The sequence below is a fragment of the Tasmannia lanceolata genome, unplaced genomic scaffold (assembly GCF_043159265.1).
Source record: "Tasmannia lanceolata isolate RefF3 unplaced genomic scaffold, GAP_Taslan_0.1 ptg000008l, whole genome shotgun sequence".
NCBI classification, from domain to species: Eukaryota; Viridiplantae; Streptophyta; class Magnoliopsida; order Canellales; family Winteraceae; genus Tasmannia; species Tasmannia lanceolata.
This window is the reverse complement of record NW_027518685.1, coordinates 43460102-43478773: the sequence shown is the minus strand read 5'-3', so window position 1 is coordinate 43478773 and position 18672 is coordinate 43460102. Positions and strand designations below refer to the sequence as shown.

General features: G+C 33.3%; 1 long non-coding RNA gene across 1 annotated transcript; it reads left to right on the top strand.

The window, feature by feature from the left end:
* Positions 1 to 13442: 13442 nt before the first annotated feature.
* LOC143885327 (uncharacterized) lies at positions 13443 to 17533 on the top strand. The gene is made up of 2 exons (XR_013253204.1): positions 13443 to 14084; positions 17038 to 17533. It is a non-coding gene; the product is annotated as an uncharacterized LOC143885327 (long non-coding RNA).
* Positions 17534 to 18672: the final 1139 nt, after the last annotated feature.

Below are 18672 nucleotides of genomic sequence, written 5' to 3'. Positions count from 1 at the left end.
AATTTTAGAATTAGTTTATAAAGGATGAAGATTGAAAAAATAGAAAGTTTCTTATTTTAGAAACTTTACAAAACATCCATCTTTAAGACATAGGAAACCCTATATATGGTGTCAAGGAACTTTTAGCTGAGTTTTGAGATGAGGATGAGATGATATTGAATCTTAGATTTAGGTGATGAAGAATAGAGATTTAAAAAATAGATGTTTTCTTATTTTATAAAGTTTGTAAGACATATATCTTTTAGCAAAGGAAACCTTAGGGATGGTGTCAAGGAGCTTTTAGCCAAGTTTTGAGATGAGGATGAGATGGTATTGAATCTTAGATTTAGTTGATAAAGGATAGAGATTGAAAAAATAGAAAGTTTGTTATTGTAGAAAGCTTAAAAAACATCCATCTTTTAGACATATGAGACCCTAGAGACGGTGTCAATGAGCTTTTAGCCATGTTTTGGGATGAGGATGAGAGGGTATTGAATCTTAGATTTAGTTGATTAATGATGGAGATTTTAAAAATAGAAAGTTTCTTATTTTAGAAACTTTATCAAACATCCATCTTTAAGACATAAGAAACCCTAAAGATGATATCAACGAGCATTTAGCCAAGTTTTGGGATAAGAATGAGTGGGTATTGAATCTTAGATTTAGTTGATGAATGATGGATATTGAAAAAATAGAGAGTTTCTTATTTTAGAAACTTTATAAAATATTAATCTTTTAAACTTAGTAAATCGAAAAGATGGTGTCAAGGAGCTTTTTGCTTAGTTTTGAGTTGAGGATGCGATGGTATTGAATCTTAGATTTAGTTGATGATGGATAGAGATTGAAAAAATAGAAAGTTTCTTATTTTAGAAACAATATAAAACAAACATCTTTTAGATATAAGAAAACCAAGATATGCTGTAAAGGTGCTTTTGTTGATGGATATTGAAAAACATAAAGTTTCTTATTTTAGAAACTTTATTAAACACCCACCTTCTAGACATAGGAAACACTATAGATGGTGTCCATGAGGTTTTAGCCAAGTTTTGAGATTACGATTAGATGGTATTGAATATTAGATTTTGTTGATCAAGGATAGAGAATGTAAAATAGAAAGTTTCTTATTTTTGTAACTTTATAAAACATCCATCTTTTAGACATAGGAAACCCAATAGATGGTGTCAAGGAGCTTTTTGCAAAGTTTTGAGGTGGGGATGAGATGATATTGAATCTTAGATTTAGTTGATGAAGGGTGTAGACTGAAAAATTAGAAAGTTTCTTATTTTTGAAACTTTATAAGACATCAATATTTTAGACATAGGAAACCCAAAAGATGGTGTCAAGGAGCTTTTAGCCAAGTTTTGAGATGTGGATGAGATGGTATTGAATTTTAGAATTAGTTTATAAAGGATGGAGATTAAAAAAATAGAAAGTTTCTTATTTTAGAAACTTTACAAAACATCCATCTTTTAGACATAGGAAACCCTATATATGGTGTCAAGGAACTTTTAGCTGAGTTTTGAGATGAGGATGAGATGATATTGAATCTTAGATTTATTTGATGAAGAATAGAGATTTAAAAAATCGATGGTTTCTTATTTTAGAAAGTTAGTAAGACATCTATCTTTTAGCAAAGGAAACCTTAGGGATGGTGTCAAGGAGCTTTTAACCAAGTTTTGAGATGAGGATGAGATGGTATTGAATTTTAGAATAATATCTTATAAAGGATGGAGATTGAAAAAATAGAAAGTTTCTTATTTTAGAAACTTTACAAAACATCCATCTTTTAGACATACGAAACCCTATATATGGTGTCAAAGAACTTCTAGCTGAGTTTTGAGATGAGAATGAGATGGTATTGAATCTTAGATTTAGTTGATAGAGGATAGAGATTGAAAAAATAGAAAGTTTGTTATTGTAGAAAGCTTAAAAAACATCAATCTTTTAGACATATGAGACCCTAGAGACGGTGTCAATGAGCTTTTAGCCATGTTTTGGGATGAGGATGAGAGGGTATTGAATCTTAGATTTAGTTGATTAATGATGGAGATTGTAAAAATAGAAAGTTTCTTATTTTAGAAACTTTATCAAACATCCATCTTTTAGACATAAGAAACCCTAGAGATGATATCAACGAGCATTTAGCCAAGTTTTGGGATAAGAATGAGTGGGTATTGAATCTTAGATTTAGTTGATGAATGATGGATATTGAAAAAATAGAGAGTTTCTTATTTTAGAAACTTTATAAAATATCAATCTTTTAAACTTAGTAAATCGTAAAGATGGTGTGAAGGAGCTTTTTGCTTATTTCTGAGATGAGGATGCGATGATATTGAATCTAAGATTTAGTTGATGATGGACAGAGATTTAAAAAATAGAAAGTTTCGTATTTTAGAAACTTTATTAAACAAACATCTTTTAAATATAAGAAAACCAAGATATGCTGTCAAGGTGCTTTTGTTGATAGAGATTGAAAAATAGAAAGTTTCTTATTTTAGAAACTTTATAAAACATCTACCTTTAGACATAGGAAATACTATAGATGGTGTCCATGAGGTTTTAGCTAAGTTTTGAGATTATGATTAGATGGTATTGAATATTAGATTTTGTTGATCAAGGAGAGAGATTATAAAATAGAAAGTTTCTTATTTTAGTAACTTTATAAAACATCAATCTTTTAGACATAGGAAACCCCATAGATGGTGTCAAGGAGCTTTTTGCAAAGTTTTGAGGTGGGGATGAGGTGATATTGAATCTTAGATTTAGTTGATATACGATGGAGATTGAAAAATTAGAAAGTTTCTTAATTTTGAAACTTTATAAGACATCAATCTTTTAGACATAGGAAACCCAAAAGATGGTGTCGAGGAGCTTTTAGCCAAGTTTTGAGATGTGGATGAGATGGTATTGAACTTTAGAATTAGTTTATAAAGGATGGAGATTGAAAAAATAGAAAGTTTCTTTTTTTAGAAACTTTACAAAACATCCATCTTTTAGACATAGGAAACCCTATATATGGTGTCAAGGAACTTTTAGCTGAGTTTTGAGATGAGGATGAGATGATATTGAATCTTAGATTTAGTTGATGAAGAATAGAGATTTAAAAAATAGATTGTTTCTTATTTTAGAAACTTTGTAAGACATCTATCTTTTAGCAAAGGAAACCTTAGGGATGGTGTCAAGGAGCTTTTAGCCAAGTTTTGAGATTAGGATGAGATGGTATTGAATCTTAGATTTCGTTGATAAAGGATAGAGATTGAAAAAATAGAGAGTTTCTTATTTTAGAAACTTTATAAAATATCAATCTTTTAAACTTAGTAAATCGTAAAGATGGTGTGAAGGAGCTTTTTGCTTATTTCTGAGATGAGGATGTGATGGTATTGAATCTAAGATTTAGTTGATGATGGATAGAGATTGAAAAAATAGAAAGTTTCTTATTTTAGAAACTTTATAAAACAAACATCTTTTAAATATAAGAAAACTAAGATATGCTGTGAAGGTGCTTTTGTTGATAGAGATTGAAAAATAGAAAGTTTCTTATTTTAGAAACTTTATAAAACATCTACCTTTTAGACATAGGAAATACTATAGATGGTGTCCATGAGGTTTTAGCTAAGTTTTGAGATTATGATTAGATGGTATTGAATATTAGATTTTGTTGATCAAGGAGAGAGATTATAAAATAGAAAGTTTCTTATTTTAGTAACTTTATAAAACATCAATCTTTTAGACATAGGAAACCCCATAGATGGTGTCAAGGAGCTTTTTGCAAAGTTTTGAGGTGGGGATGAGGTGATATTGAATCTTAGATTTAGTTGATATACGATGGAGATTGAAAAATTAGAAAGTTTCTTAATTTTGAAACTTTATAAGACATCAATCTTTTAGACATAGGAAACCCAAAAGATGGTGTCGAGGAGCTTTTAGCCAAGTTTTGAGATGTGGATGAGATGGTATTGAACTTTAGAATTAGTTTATAAAGGATGGAGATTGAAAAAATAGAAAGTTTCTTTTTTTAGAAACTTTACAAAACATCCATCTTTTAGACATAGGAAACCCTATATATGACGTCAAGGAACTTTTAGCTGAGTTTTGAGATGAGGATTAAATGATATTGAATCTTAGATTTAGTTGATGAAGAATAGAGATTTAAAAAATAGATGGTTTCTTATTTTAGAAACTTTATCAAACATCCATCTTTTAGACATAAGAAACCCTAGAGATGATATCAATGAGCATTTAGCCAAGTTTTGGGATAAGAATGAGTGGGTATTGAATCTGAGATTTAGTTGATGAATGATGGATATTGAAAAAATAGAGAGTTTCTTATTTTAGAAACTTTATAAAATATCAATCTTTTAAACTTAGTAAATCGTAAAGATGGTGTGAAGGAGCTTTTTGCTTATTTCTGAGATGAGGATGTGATGGTATTGAATCTAAGATTTAGTTGATGATGGATAGAGATTGAAAAAATAGAAAGTTTCTTATTTTAGAAACTTTATAAAACAAACATCTTTTAAATATAAGAAAACTAAGATATGCTGTGAAGGTGCTTTTGTTGATAGAGATTGAAAAACAGAAAGTTTCTTATTTTAGAAACTTTATAAAACATCCACCTTTTAGACATAGGAAACACTATAGATGGTGTCCATGAGGTTTTAGCCAAGTTTTGAGATTATGATTAGATGGTATTGAATATTAGATTTTGTTGATCAAGGAGAGAGATTATAAAATAGAAAGTTTCTTATTTTAGTAACTTTATAAAACATCAATCTTTTAGACATAGGAAACCCCATAGATGGTGTCAAGGAGCTTTTTGCAAAGTTTTGAGGTGGGGATGAGGTGATATTGAATCTTAGATTTAGTTGATATACGATGGAGATTGAAAAATTAGAAAGTTTCTTAATTTTGAAACTTTATAAGACATCAATATTTTAGACATAGGAAACCGAAAAGATGGTGTCGATGAGCTTTTAGCCAAGTTTTGAGATGTGGATGAGATGGTATTGAATTTTAGAATTAGTTTATAAAGGATGGAGATTGAAAAAATAGAAAGTTTCTTATTTTAGAAACTTTACAAATCATCCATCTTTTAGACATAGGAAACCCTATATATGGTGTCAAGGAGCTTTTAGCTGAGTTTTGAGATGAGGATGAGATGATATTGAATCTTAGATTTAGTTGATGAAGAATAGAGATTTAAAAAATAGATGGTTTCTTATTTTAGAAACTTTGTAAGACATCTATCTTTTAGCAAAGGAAACCTTAGGGATGGTGTCAAGGAGCTTTTAGCCAAGTTTTCAGATGAAGATGAGATGGTATTAAAATCTTAGATTTAGTTGATAAAGGATAGAGATTGAAAAAATAGAAAGTTTGTTATTGTAGAAAGCTTAAAAAACATCCATCTTTTAGACATATGAGACTCTAGAGACGGTGTCAACGAGCTTTTAGCCAAGTTTTGGGATGAGGATGAGAGGGTATTGAATCTTAGATTTAGTTGATTAATGATGGAGATTGTAAAAATAGAAAGTTTCTTATTTTAGAAACTTTATCATACATCCATCTTTTAGACATAAGAAACCCTAGAGATGATATCAACGAGCATTTAGCCAAGTTTTGGGATAAGAATGAGTGGGTATTGAATCTCAGATTTAGTTGATGAATGATGGATATTGAAAAAATAGAGAGTTTCTTATTTTAGAAACTTTATAAAATATCAATATTTTAAACTTAGTAAATCGTAAAGATGGTGTCAAAGAGCTTTTTGCTTAGTTCTGAGATGAGGATGCGATGGTATTATCTCATAGATGTAGTTGATTATGGATAAAGATTGAAAAAATAGAAAGTTTCTTATTTTAGAAACTTTATAAAACAAACATCTTTTAGATATAAGAAAACCAAGATATGCTGTCAAGGTGCTTCTGTTGGGAGAGATTGAAAAACAGAAAGTTTTTTATTTTAGAAACTTTATAAAACATCCACCTTTTAGACATAGGAAACACTATAGATGATGTCCATGAGGTTTTAGCCATGTTTTGAGATTATGATTAGATTGTATTGAATATTAGATTTTGTTGATGAATGATAGAGATTGTAAAATAGAAAGTTTCTTATTTTAGAAACTTTATCAAACATCCATCTTTTAGACATAAGAAACCCTAGAGATGATATCAACGAGCATTTAGCCAAGTTTTGGGATAAGAATGAGTGGGTATTGAATCTCAGATTTAGTTGATGAATGATGGATATTGAAAAAATAGAGAGTTTCTTATTTTAGAAACTTTATAAAATATCAATCTTTTAAACTTAGTAAATCGTAAAGATGGTGTCAAGGAGCTTTTTGCTTAGTTCCGAGATGAGGATGCGATGGTCTTGAATCTTAGATTTAGTTGATGATGGATTGAGATTGAAAAAATAGAAAGTTTCTTATTTTAGAAATTTTATAAAACAAACATCTTTCAGATATAAGAAAACCAAGATATGTGTCAAGGTGCTTTTGTTGATAGAGATTGAAAAACAGAAAGTTTCTTATTTTAGAAACTTTATAAAACATCCACCATTTAGACATAGGGAACACTATAGATGGTGTCCAAGAGGTTTTAGCCAAGTTTTGAGATTATGATTAGATTGTATTGAATATTAGATTTTGTTGATCAAGGATAGAGATTGTAAAATAAAAAGTTTCTTATTTTAGTAACTTTATAAAACATCCATCTTTTAGACAAAGGAAACCCCATAGATGGGTGTCAAGGAGCTTTTTGCAAGGTTTTGAGGTGAGGATGAGATGATATTGAATCTTAGAATTAATTGATGAAGGATGGAGATTGAAAAATTAGAAAGTTTCTTATTTTTGAAACTTTATAAGACATCAATATTTTAGATATAGGAAACCCAAAAGATGGTGTCGAGGAGCTTTTAGCCAAGTTTTAATATGTGGATGAGATGGTATTGAATTTTAGAATTAGTTTATAAATGATAGAGATTGAAAAATAGAAAAGTTTAGAAACTTTACAAAACATCCATCTTTTAGACATAAGAAACCCTATATATGGTGTCAAGGAACTTTATAAAACATCCACCTTTTAGACATAGGAAACACTATAGATGGTGTCTATGAGGTTTTAGCCAAGTTTTGAGATTATGATTAGATGGTATTGAATATTAGATTTTGTTGATCAAGGATAGAGATTGTAAAATAGAAAGTTTCTTACTTTAGTAACTTTATAAAACATCCATCTTTTAGACATAGGAAACCCCATAGATGGTGTCAAGGAGCTTTTTGCAAAGTTTTGAGGTGGGGATGAGGTGATATTTAATCTTAGATTCAGTTGATGAAGGATGGAGATTGAAAAATTAGAAAGTTTCTTATTTTTGAAACTTTATAAGACATCAATATTTTAGACATAGGAAACCGAAAAGATGGTGTCGATGAGCTTTTAGCCAAGTTTTGAGATGTGGATGAGATGGTATTGAATTTTAGAATTAGTTTATAAAGGATGGAGATTGAAAAAATAGAAAGTTTCTTATTTTAGAAACTTTACAAATCATCCATCTTTTAGACATAGGAAACCATATATATGGTGTCAAGGAACTTTTAGCTGAGTTTTGAGATGAGGATGAGATGATATTGAATCTTAGATTTAGTTGATGAAGAATAGAGATTCAAAAAATAGATGGTTACTTATTTTAGAATCTTTGTAAGACATCTATCATTTAGCAAAGGAAACCTTAGGTATGGTGTCAAGGAGCTTTTAGCAAAGTTTTGAGATGAGGATGAGATGGTATTGAATCTTAGATTTAGTTGATAAAGGATAGAGATTGAAAAAATAGAAAGTTTGTTATTGTAGAAAGCTTAAAAAACATCTATCTTTTAGACATATGAGACCCTAGGGACGGTGTCAAGGAGCTTTTAGCCATGTTTTGGGATGAGGATGAGAGGGTATTGATTCTTAGATTTAGTTGATTAATGATGGAGATTGTAAAAATAGAAAGTTTCTTATTTTAGAAACTTTATCAAACATCCATCTTTTAGACATAAGAAACCCTAGAGATGATATCAACGAGCATTTTGCCAAGTTTTGGGATAAGAATGAGTGGGTATTGAATCTTAGATTTAGTTGATAAATGATTGATATTGAAAAAATAGAGAGTTTCTTATCTTAGAAACTTTATAAAATATCAATCTTTTAAACTTAGTAAATCGTAAAGATGGTGTGAAGGAGCTTTTTGCTTAATTCTGAGATGAGGATGTGATGGTATTGAATCTTAGATTTAGTTGATGATGGATAGAGATTGAAAAAATAGAAAGTTTCTTATTTTAGAAACTTTATAAAACAAACATCTTTTAGATATAAGAAAACCAAGATATGCTGTCAAGGTGCGTTTGTTGGTAGAGATTGAAAAACAGAAAGTTTCTTATTTTATAAACTTTATAAAACATCCACCATTTAGAAATAAGGAACACTATAGATGGTGTCCATGAGGTTTTAGCCAAGTTTTGAGATTATGATTAGATTGTATTGAATATTAGATTTTGTTGATCAAGGATAGAGATTGTAAAATAGAAAGTTTCTTACTTTAGTAACTTTATAAAACATCCATCTTTTAGACATAGGAAACCCCATAGATGGTGTCAAGGAGCTTTTTGCAAAGTTTTGAGGTGGGGATGAGGTGATATTTAATCTTAGATTCAGTTGATGAAGGATGGAGTTTGAAAAATTAGAAAGTTTCTTATTTTTGAAACTTTATAAGACATCAATATTTTAGACATAGGAAACCGAAAAGATGGTGTCGATGAGCTTTTAGCCAAGTTTTGAGATGTGGATGAGATGGTATTGAATTTTAGAATTAGTTTATAAAGGATGGAGATTGAAAAAATAGAAAGTTTCTTATTTTAGAAACTTTACAAATCATCCATCTTTTAGACATAGGAAACCCTATATATGGTGTCAAGGAACTTTTAGCTGAGTTTTGAGATGAGGATGAGATGATATTGAATCTTAGATTTAGTTGATGAAGAATAGAAATTTAAAAAATAGATGGTTTCTTATTTTAGAAACTTTGTAAGACATCTATCTTTTAGCAAAGGAAACCTTAGGGATGGTGTCAAGGAGCTTTTAGCCAAGTTTTCAGATGAAGATGAGATGGTATTAAAATCTTAGATTTAGTTGATAAAGGATAGAGATTGAAAAAATAGAAAGTTTGTTATTGTAGAAATCTTAAAAAACATCCATCTTTTAGACATATGAGTCCTTAGAGACGGTGTCAACGAGCTTTTAGCCAAGTTTTGGGATGAGGATGAGAGGGTATTGAATCTTAGATTTAGTTGATTAATGATGGAGATGGTAAAAATAGAAAGTTTCTTATTTTAGAAACTTTATCCAACATCCATCTTTTAGACATAAGAAACCCTAGAGATGATATCAACGAGCATTTAGCCAAGTTTTGGGATAAGAATGAGTGGGTATTGAATCTGAGATTTAGTTGATGAATGATGGATATTGAAAAAATAGAGAGTTTCTTATTTTAGAAACTTTATAAAATATCAATATTTTAAACTTAGTAAATAGTAAAGACGGTGTCAAGGAGCTTTTTGCTTAGTTCTGAGATGAGGATGCGATGGTATTAAATCATAGATTTAGTTGATGATGGATAGAGATTGAAAAAATAGAAAGTTTCTTATTTTAGAAACTTTATAAAACAAACATCTTTTAGATATAAGAAAACCAAGATATGCTGTCAAGGTGCTTCTGTTGGTAGAGATTGAAAAACAGAAAGTTTCTTATTTTAGAAACTTTATAAAACATCCACCTTTTAGACATAGGAAACACTATAGATGGTGTCCATGAGGTTTTAGCCAAGTTTTGAGATTATGATTAGATTGTATTGAATATTAGATTTTGTTGATGAATGATAGAGATTGTAAAATAGAAAGTTTCTTATTTTAGTAACTTTATAAAACATCCATCTTTTAGACAAAGGAAACCCCATAGATGGTGTCAAGGAGCTTTTTGCAAAGTTTTGAGGTGGGGATGAGATGATATTTAATCTTAGATTCAGTTGATGAAGGATGGAGATTGAAAAATTAGAAAGTTTCTTATTTTTGAAACTTTATAAGACATCAATATTTTAGACATAGGAAACCGAAAAGATGGTGTCGATGAGCTTTTAGCCAAGTTTTGAGATGTGGATGAGATGGTATTGAATTTTAGAATTAGTTTATAAAGGATGGAGATTGAAAAAATAGAAAGTTTCTTATTTTAGAAACTTTACAAATCATCCATCTTTTAGACATAGGAAACCCTATATATGGTGTCAAGGAGCTTTTAGCTGAGTTTTGAGATGAGGATGAGATGATATTGAATCTTAGATTTAGTTGATGAAGAATAGAGATTTAAAAAATAGATGGTTTCTTATTTAAGAAACTTTGTAAGACATCTATCTTTTAGCAAAGGAAACCTTAGGGATGGTGTCAAGGAGCTTTTAGCCAAGCTTTCAGATGAAGATGAGATGGTATTAAAATCTTAGATTTAGTTGATAAAGGATAGAGATTGAAAAAATAGAAAGTTTGTTATTGTAGAAAGCTTAAAAAACATCCATCTTTTAGACATATGAGACTCTAGAGACGGTGTCAACGAGCTTTTAGCCAAGTTTTGGGATGAGGATGAGAGGGTATTGAATCTTAGATTTAGTTGATTAATGATGGAGATTGTAAAAATAGAAAGTTTCTTATTTTAGAAACTTTATCATACATCCATCTTTTAGACATAAGAAACCCTAGAGATGATATCAACGAGCATTTAGCCAAGTTTTGGGATAAGAATGAGTGGGTATTGAATCTCAGATTTAGTTGATGAATGATGGATATTGAAAAAATAGAGAGTTTCTTATTTTAGAAACTTTATAAAATATCAATATTTTAAACTTAGTAAATCGTAAAGATGGTGTCAAAGAGCTTTTTGCTTAGTTCTGAGATGAGGATGCGATGGTATTATCTCATAGATGTAGTTGATTATGGATAGAGATTGAAAAAATAGAAAGTTTCTTATTTTAGAAACTTTATAAAACAAACATCTTTTAGATATAAGAAAACCAAGATATGCTGTCAAGGTGCTTCTGTTGGGAGAGATTGAAAAACAGAAAGTTTTTTATTTTAGAAACTTTATAAAACATCCACCTTTTAGACATAGGAAACACTATAGATGATGTCCATGAGGTTTTAGCCAAGTTTTGAGATTATGATTAGATTGTATTGAATATTAGATTTTGTTGATGAATGATAGAGATTGTAAAATAGAAAGTTTCTTATTTTAGAAACTTTATCAAACATCCATCTTTTAGACATAAGAAACCCTAGAGATGATATCAACGAGCATTTAGCCAAGTTTTGGGATAAGAATGAGTGGGTATTGAATCTCAGATTTAGTTGATGAATGATGGATATTGAAAAAATAGAGAGTTTCTTATTTTAGAAACTTTATAAAATATCAATCTTTTAAACTTAGTAAATCGTAAAGATGGTGTCAAGGAGCTTTTTGCTTAGTTCCGAGATGAGGATGCGATGGTCTTGAATCTTAGATTTAGTTGATGATGGATAGAGATTGAAAAAATAGAAAGTTTCTTATTTTAGAAATTTTATAAAACAAACATCTTTCAGATATAAGAAAACCAAGATATGTGTCAAGGTGCTTTTGTTGATAGAGATTGAAAAACAGAAAGTTTCTTATTTTAGAAACTTTATAAAACATCCACCATTTAGACATAGGGAACACTATAGATGGTGTCCAAGAGGTTTTAGCCAAGTTTTGAGATTATGATTAGATTGTATTGAATATTAGATTTTGTTGATCAAGGATAGAGATTGTAAAATAAAAAGTTTCTTATTTTAGTAACTTTATAAAACATCCATCTTTTAGACAAAGGAAACCCCATAGATGGGTGTCAAGGAGCTTTTTGCAAGGTTTTGAGGTGAGGATGAGATGATATTGAATCTTAGAATTAATTGATGAAGGATGGAGATTGAAAAATTAGAAAGTTTCTTATTTTTGAAACTTTATAAGACATCAATATTTTAGATATAGGAAACCCAAAAGATGGTGTCGAGGAGCTTTTAGCCAAGTTTTAAGATGTGGATGAGATGGTATTGAATTTTAGAATTAGTTTATAAATGATAGAGATTGAAAAATAGAAAAGTTTAGAAACTTTACAAAACATCCATCTTTTAGACATAAGAAACCCTATATATGGTGTCAAAGAACTTTTAGCTGAGTTTTGAGATGAGGATGAGATGATATTGAATCTTAGATTTAGTTGATGAAGAATAGAGATTTAAAAAATAGATGGTTTCTTATTTTAGAAACATTGTAAGACATCTATCTTTTAGCAAAGGAAACCTTAGGGATGATGTGAAGGAGCTTTTAGCCAAGTTTTGAGATGAGGATGAGATGGTATTGAATCTTAGATTTAATTGATAAAGGATAGATATTGAAAAAATAGAAAGTTTATTATTGTAGAAAGCTTAAAAAACATCCATCTTTTAGACATATGAGAACCTAGAGACGGTGTCAACGAGCTTTTAGCCATGTTTTGGGATGAGGATGAGAGGGTATTGAATCTTAGATTTAGTTGCTTAATGATGGAGATTGTAAAAATAGAAAGTTTCTTATTTTTGAAACTTTATCAAACATCCATCTTTTAAATATAAGAAACCCTAGAGATGATTCCAACGAGCATTTAGCCAAGTTTTGGGATAAGAATGAGTGGGTATTGAATCTCAGATTTAGTTGATGAATGATGGATATTGAAAAAATAGAGAGTTTCTTATTTTAGAAACTTTATAATATATCAATCTTTTAAACTTAATAAATCGTAAAGATGGTGTGTCAAGTAGCTTTTTGCTTATTTCTGAGATGAGGATGCGATGGTATTGAATCTTAGATTTAGTTGATGATGGATAGAGATTGAAAAAATAGAAACTTTCTTATTTTAGAAACTTTATAAAACAAACATCTTTCAGATATAAGAAAACCCAGATATGCTGTCAAGGTGCTTTTGTTGATAGAGATTGAAAAACAGAAAGTTTCTTATTTTAGAAACTTTATAAAACATCCACCATTTAGACAAAGGGAACACTATAGATGATGTCCATGAGGTTTTAGCCAAGTTTTGAGATTATGATTAGATTGTATTGAATATTAGATTTTGTTGATCAATGATAGAGATTGTAAAATAGAAAGTTTCTTATTTTAGAAACTTTATAAAACATCCATCTTTTAGACAAAGGAAAACCCATAGATGGGTGTCAAGGAGCTTTTTGCAAAGTTTTGAGGTGGGGATGAGATGATATTGAATCTTAGAATTAGTTGATGAAGGATGGAGATTGAAAAATTGTGAAGTTTCTTATTTTTGAAACTTTATAAGACATTGTAGACACCCCATTTTGTTTTGTTTTAATCAACAAATAAATTAGTGTGTTAAATCCATGTGAGAACCCCCTCTATCATTGATTTATATGTTTTAGGTCATTAATATCTTGATCTGACTTTACGGATCATCAATCGGGACAAAATAAGCTAGGGTCACTTCATAGCCCGGACCCTGATTCTATTCCGAAACCCGATTTCCGTAAATCGTTAGATCAGTGGCAGATCATGACCTGGGTCTAACCATCCAAAACCACCTAACCTCTCCTCTCATCCTAACCATCCAAACCTCACCTAACCTCACCTAACCTCTCCTCTCATCATAACCATCCAAACCTCACCAAACCTCACCTAACCTCACCTAACCTCACCTAACCTTACCTAACCTCACCTAACCTTACCTAACCTCACCTAACCTCACCTAACCTCCTATCCCATTCTCCTATAAATACCCTCTCATCCCACCATCAAAGGAAAAAGAAGAGAAGAAAAGAGGAGAGAACCCCTCTCTTAGAAAATTCATCCCTCTCCCTCATCTCTTCAAGGGTTCGGCCATCCTTGCCGGATCGGGTGATTTTATACGTTGGGTGATATATATTAAAAGCAGTCATTATCAAGCAAGGAATCATCTTCAAGGAATTAACATCAAAGAAAAAATCAAACACAAAGTGGGTTTCCAAAGAGGTAGGCATTTATTTCAATTCTATGTAGGGTCTGTTTTCATGCATATCTTTTACTTTAAAAGAAAAACCATGTTAGGAAGCATGTAGGGTCCGTTTTCCCCCTGGTTAGCCTCTGGTTAGACCCTGGTTGCACCCAGGTTCGCTGCTGGTTGCACCCAGGTTCGATGCTGGTTGCACCCTGGTTCCCTACTGATTCGCACCCTGGTTCCCCTGCTGGTTGCACCCTGGTTCCCTGCTGGTTGCACCCTGGTTCCCTACTGGTTCGCACCCTGGTTCGATATTGGTTCGCACCCTGGTTCCCTGCTGGTTCGCACTCTGGTTAGACCCTGGTTGCACCCAGGTTCGCTGCTGGTTGCACCCAGGTTCCCTCCTGGTTGCACCCTGGTTCCCCTGCTGGTTCGCACCCTGGTTCCCTGCTGGTTCGCACTCAGGTTCGCTGCTGGTTGCACCCAGGTTCCCTGCTGGTTGCACCCTGGTTCCCCTGCTGGTTCGCACCCTGGTTCCCTGCTGGTTCGCACCCTGGTGCACCCTGGTCCGCACCCTGGTTTGTACCCTGCTTCCTCCTAGTTAGACCATGGCTAGTCTCGGGTTTGCTCCTAACTTAGACCCGACTCACTTGACCCTAACCATTAACCCAATCCAACCAAGTAATATCCCAACACAATCCGAGTCGCATGTCTGAATCCATTTGGCCGAATCTCATAAGCCCGCCCACTTCGAATTCCGAAAATTCAAACCCTTGATGATTCCTATATGCTCAATTCTTTGATGCAAATTCCCAATTCCAAAATCCCATTGCTAGATCAATGTTTCTGAATCTCAAGTCCAATGCTCAAATGCAAACCCGATTCCAGATACAAATACCAATTCTGTCTTCCAAAATCCAAGTAACCTCCCCAGTGGAACTACGTGTGGCTTGATCCCCATCACGGGGTACGTAGGCAATTTGGCACTCCCAAGTTCAGTCGCACCTTTCTCTATCTTTCCCATTCCCTCACACTATTCATCATCTCGATTCATCTCGTGTCTCTCGGAACCATTGGATTATGGTTTCCGTCGTAAGAACCCTTAGAGCCCAATTTAGGAACAATGGTGTCGTGTCGTGTTGTGTCCTAAGTTTTAGGGAGTCCTAGAGTTAGGAGTCCAGCCTCATCACGGACGCTTGCTATGTATAGCAACCGTGCCATAGGTCTAGTTACACTAGTCACCCAATCTTTCCCTAGGACAAGCCTAGTAAACTAGGATGTAGGCAAACCTGCATTAGTCTAAGGGACCATTTGCATTTAGATGAGAATCATATAGCATCTTAGATGAAATCCTAAGATAATAAAATCCTCAACTTGAATTAAATAACTTCTCCTAAAACTGTTGAAACAGTCAATCCCGTCTAGGTCGGTGTCCTAGTTGAGTTAGGCATAAGTAGCTTAGCTTAGGTGCACCGAACTACGTCGACTCTGATCCCAGTGAGGCTTGGGTACGTAGGCAGCTTGGATGTCTGACGGCATACCACCCGCGAGTCGGCACCATAACAAATTGTGGTGTTTTGGATATTAATTTTCTTGTAAATGCTTAATCAAATCATTTAGGACTTTCCATGAAATTAGAATTTTAGGAGAACTTTCACTTAGATTGAATCCAGACAAATTAATAAATCAAGATACACATTTAGGATTCACATTGAAATTAGATGTTAGGATGCATGTCACTTAGTTCGCACTTTAACATAGAGTTGAATGAGCCATTTAAAATAAATTTAAAAGAGTTAGCTTTTGGAATCGAAGACCGATTATCGGGCAGGAATGGTGCATGTGGTGGATAACTCCCCATACCTTCCATTCTCGTAACCAGGTAGCGAGTCTAGATTTCTGGTTAATTATGGGTCCTAGATCCCACATCTAGGTGGCGACTCTGTCAGTCTCTTTCGTGTGGAATTCGGATTGCCTTAGTGATCCCAAGTTCACATAAAAGACGAATTACAATCAACAATTAAAAAACACACGCCAATCGCGTGGATACGAGAGACCAAGAGAGAGAGCGCGGCGGCTCGCGCCCCACCCCTCTCGCGGGATTCGGGTACCACAGTCTGGCGACTCTGCTGGGGATCACCTAACTTCATTAAAATTCCAAAAGATAATTCATTTGAATTTAATTTAACTGGCTCATAAGAACTCTATCTCTTGTATACTTGTCAGATTAGTTTGTCTTGTTTTATTTTCTCATCACATTTTACTCAAACTTAATCTAACAAAACCTGAAGGCATCATAGATCGCGCGAACTTATTGCACACACTTACATCACTTGCATCTAAACCCTTGCATCTCACGTGCACACACGTCCTATTTTAGGAACCCGGAGTGTTATCTAGCATGGTTGACTGGGATTTCATCACCTGGTGCCTCTGTGCTAGAGAAGCATTCCACCCTTAGCCTGGTACCTTTATGGTACGTAAACGGATCTCTTGTTCACGTACTGATACGCCGGACACTGGTACAGTATATCGAGCAGGGATTCGCGCTAAGGGAACTCTTGGCCTTACCCCTAGATTAACCCACACATGCATGTAGTATACGAACACATGTGCATCACGTGTGTGAGCCTAGTTTAGGATATCCTACCCATTGGTGTCTAGATTAGGCCGTGGTCCATCTTCCAATGGTCACGATCGGTCCTTATATACACGAACAAAGTCATGAGTCGAGATTCTCTCTCCACTCCGATAGATTAGGATTAAGGTTGATGCCTTCAGGTAACACTGATAAAATGTGAAAAAAAAAAATTCCCTTTGAGTTAGGATATAAATCCCATCATTTCCAAAGATCTCATAGGATTAGTCATTCATGATCTATCCGTTGAAAGCAATCTTATGCTATCTCATCTAATCTTTTGATCGTGCGTCTTTCGTTCTTCTGTCATACGATTCGATCGTATCTTCATGCCATCCCCTAACTGGCAGATGCAGAATCTCACAATCTTTCGATTATGCGTTCTCATGATCTGATCATGCCTGGTCCAGATAATCCAATCTTGCTTGTACCCCTGGTCTGTTCCTCCTCTAGGGGCTACCTTTTTCAAGATTATTTTGCTAAGTCCTTCAGAGTTCACTCTCAGAATCCTTGAGCTAGGGGCATTTCCCTATGCGAATCAGTCATCATTGTCCAAAATTGAAAGTATCAGCCATGATGATGTTCAGAACGAACCAGCCTTCGCCGAGCCTTCAACGCCAAACAGTTGCAGCAGTTAAAGTTTTAGTCACTTACTATTTTATGTTGAGTCAGTCATCATGGTCAGTATAATTGTTGAGTCCGGTCTTACAGTTAAAGGTCAATGCCTAGTCCAGGCAAGTTATCTTCTGTTTCCCTTTCTTATTTAGAGTTGTGAATCCTGAGCATGTTCAGGATAGGTCGTCTGATGTAATAGCTTTTCTTTAAATAAAAATTTCAGTTCCAAAAGTTCATTGGTGTCTGTTTCTTAAGTGTGCTTCTGATCTTAAAATAAGACTCCCTCATCAAATGAGGACAAAATTGACGAAACTCCACTTGAGTCACAACGATTACTTGAACAAGAGGAGGAGCGCCAATCTCAGCCTTTCAAAGATGAAATTAAAGTGGTAAACACTGGCACTGAAACCTTGATCCAGTAAATGCCGATTGAAAATACATTACCCTCTGAAGAGTGTGAAGAATTGGTAAACCCATTTTGAGGATAAAAAGATGGTCCGGTAAGTGTTACCATTAATGCCAAGAGAAAGACCCAGATAGAAGGTTCAAGAAAGAATGAAGTGAATATCATATGCTATGCAAGGGGCATGGAGTGGAAACAACTTTCATATTACCAATCAATGACCTTGGTTCTCAAATTCATAACATGAAGCCATCAAATTCGAGATAAGAAGTTCAAGAGCAAGCATTGAAAAGTGATCATCAGATATCAAGAGTACAAATCCATAGATGGAGGATGTCAAGGAACAAGTTTCGCTCTATGAAAGCCGAAAGCACGCATTAGAATCTTGAAAGAAGAAAATCCATTATCTTACCTGGAAATGCCGTCAAACTCCGTGAAAAAAAAAAAAAAAAAGAGAAAAAAAAGAAATAAATAATCAGTACCAGACAGACTCTAGTAACCTAGATCGATTCCCAATCTGAACATCGAAAGGCCTCCTTTGGCCGATTAAATCCCAAAATCAAAACCCAATGTCAAAAGAATACCGATTTGCAAACCCTTCGAGCCTAAATCAAATTTTCTTGAAAACCCATCAAACTTGGGGCATTCCCCCGAACTACGCGAGACCTGATCCCTATACTGGGGTACGTAGGCAACTCGGTTGAACCGAGTTCGGTCGATTCAAAAAGGAAAAGAAATTCAATCCTTTCAAAAAAAAAAAAGAGAGGGACAAGTTCCAAAAGAAGAGAAGTTAATTGTTCCAGAAAGAAAAGAAAAAAGGAAAAAAAAATCAAACAATTTATCTTCAAACTAGGGGCATTCGCCCTGAACTACACACGACCTGATTCCTACCTTGGGATATGTAGGCGACCTGTTCACAGGTTCGGTCGAAATCTTTGTTGAGCCTTAAGCCATTCTTTGAAAAGCC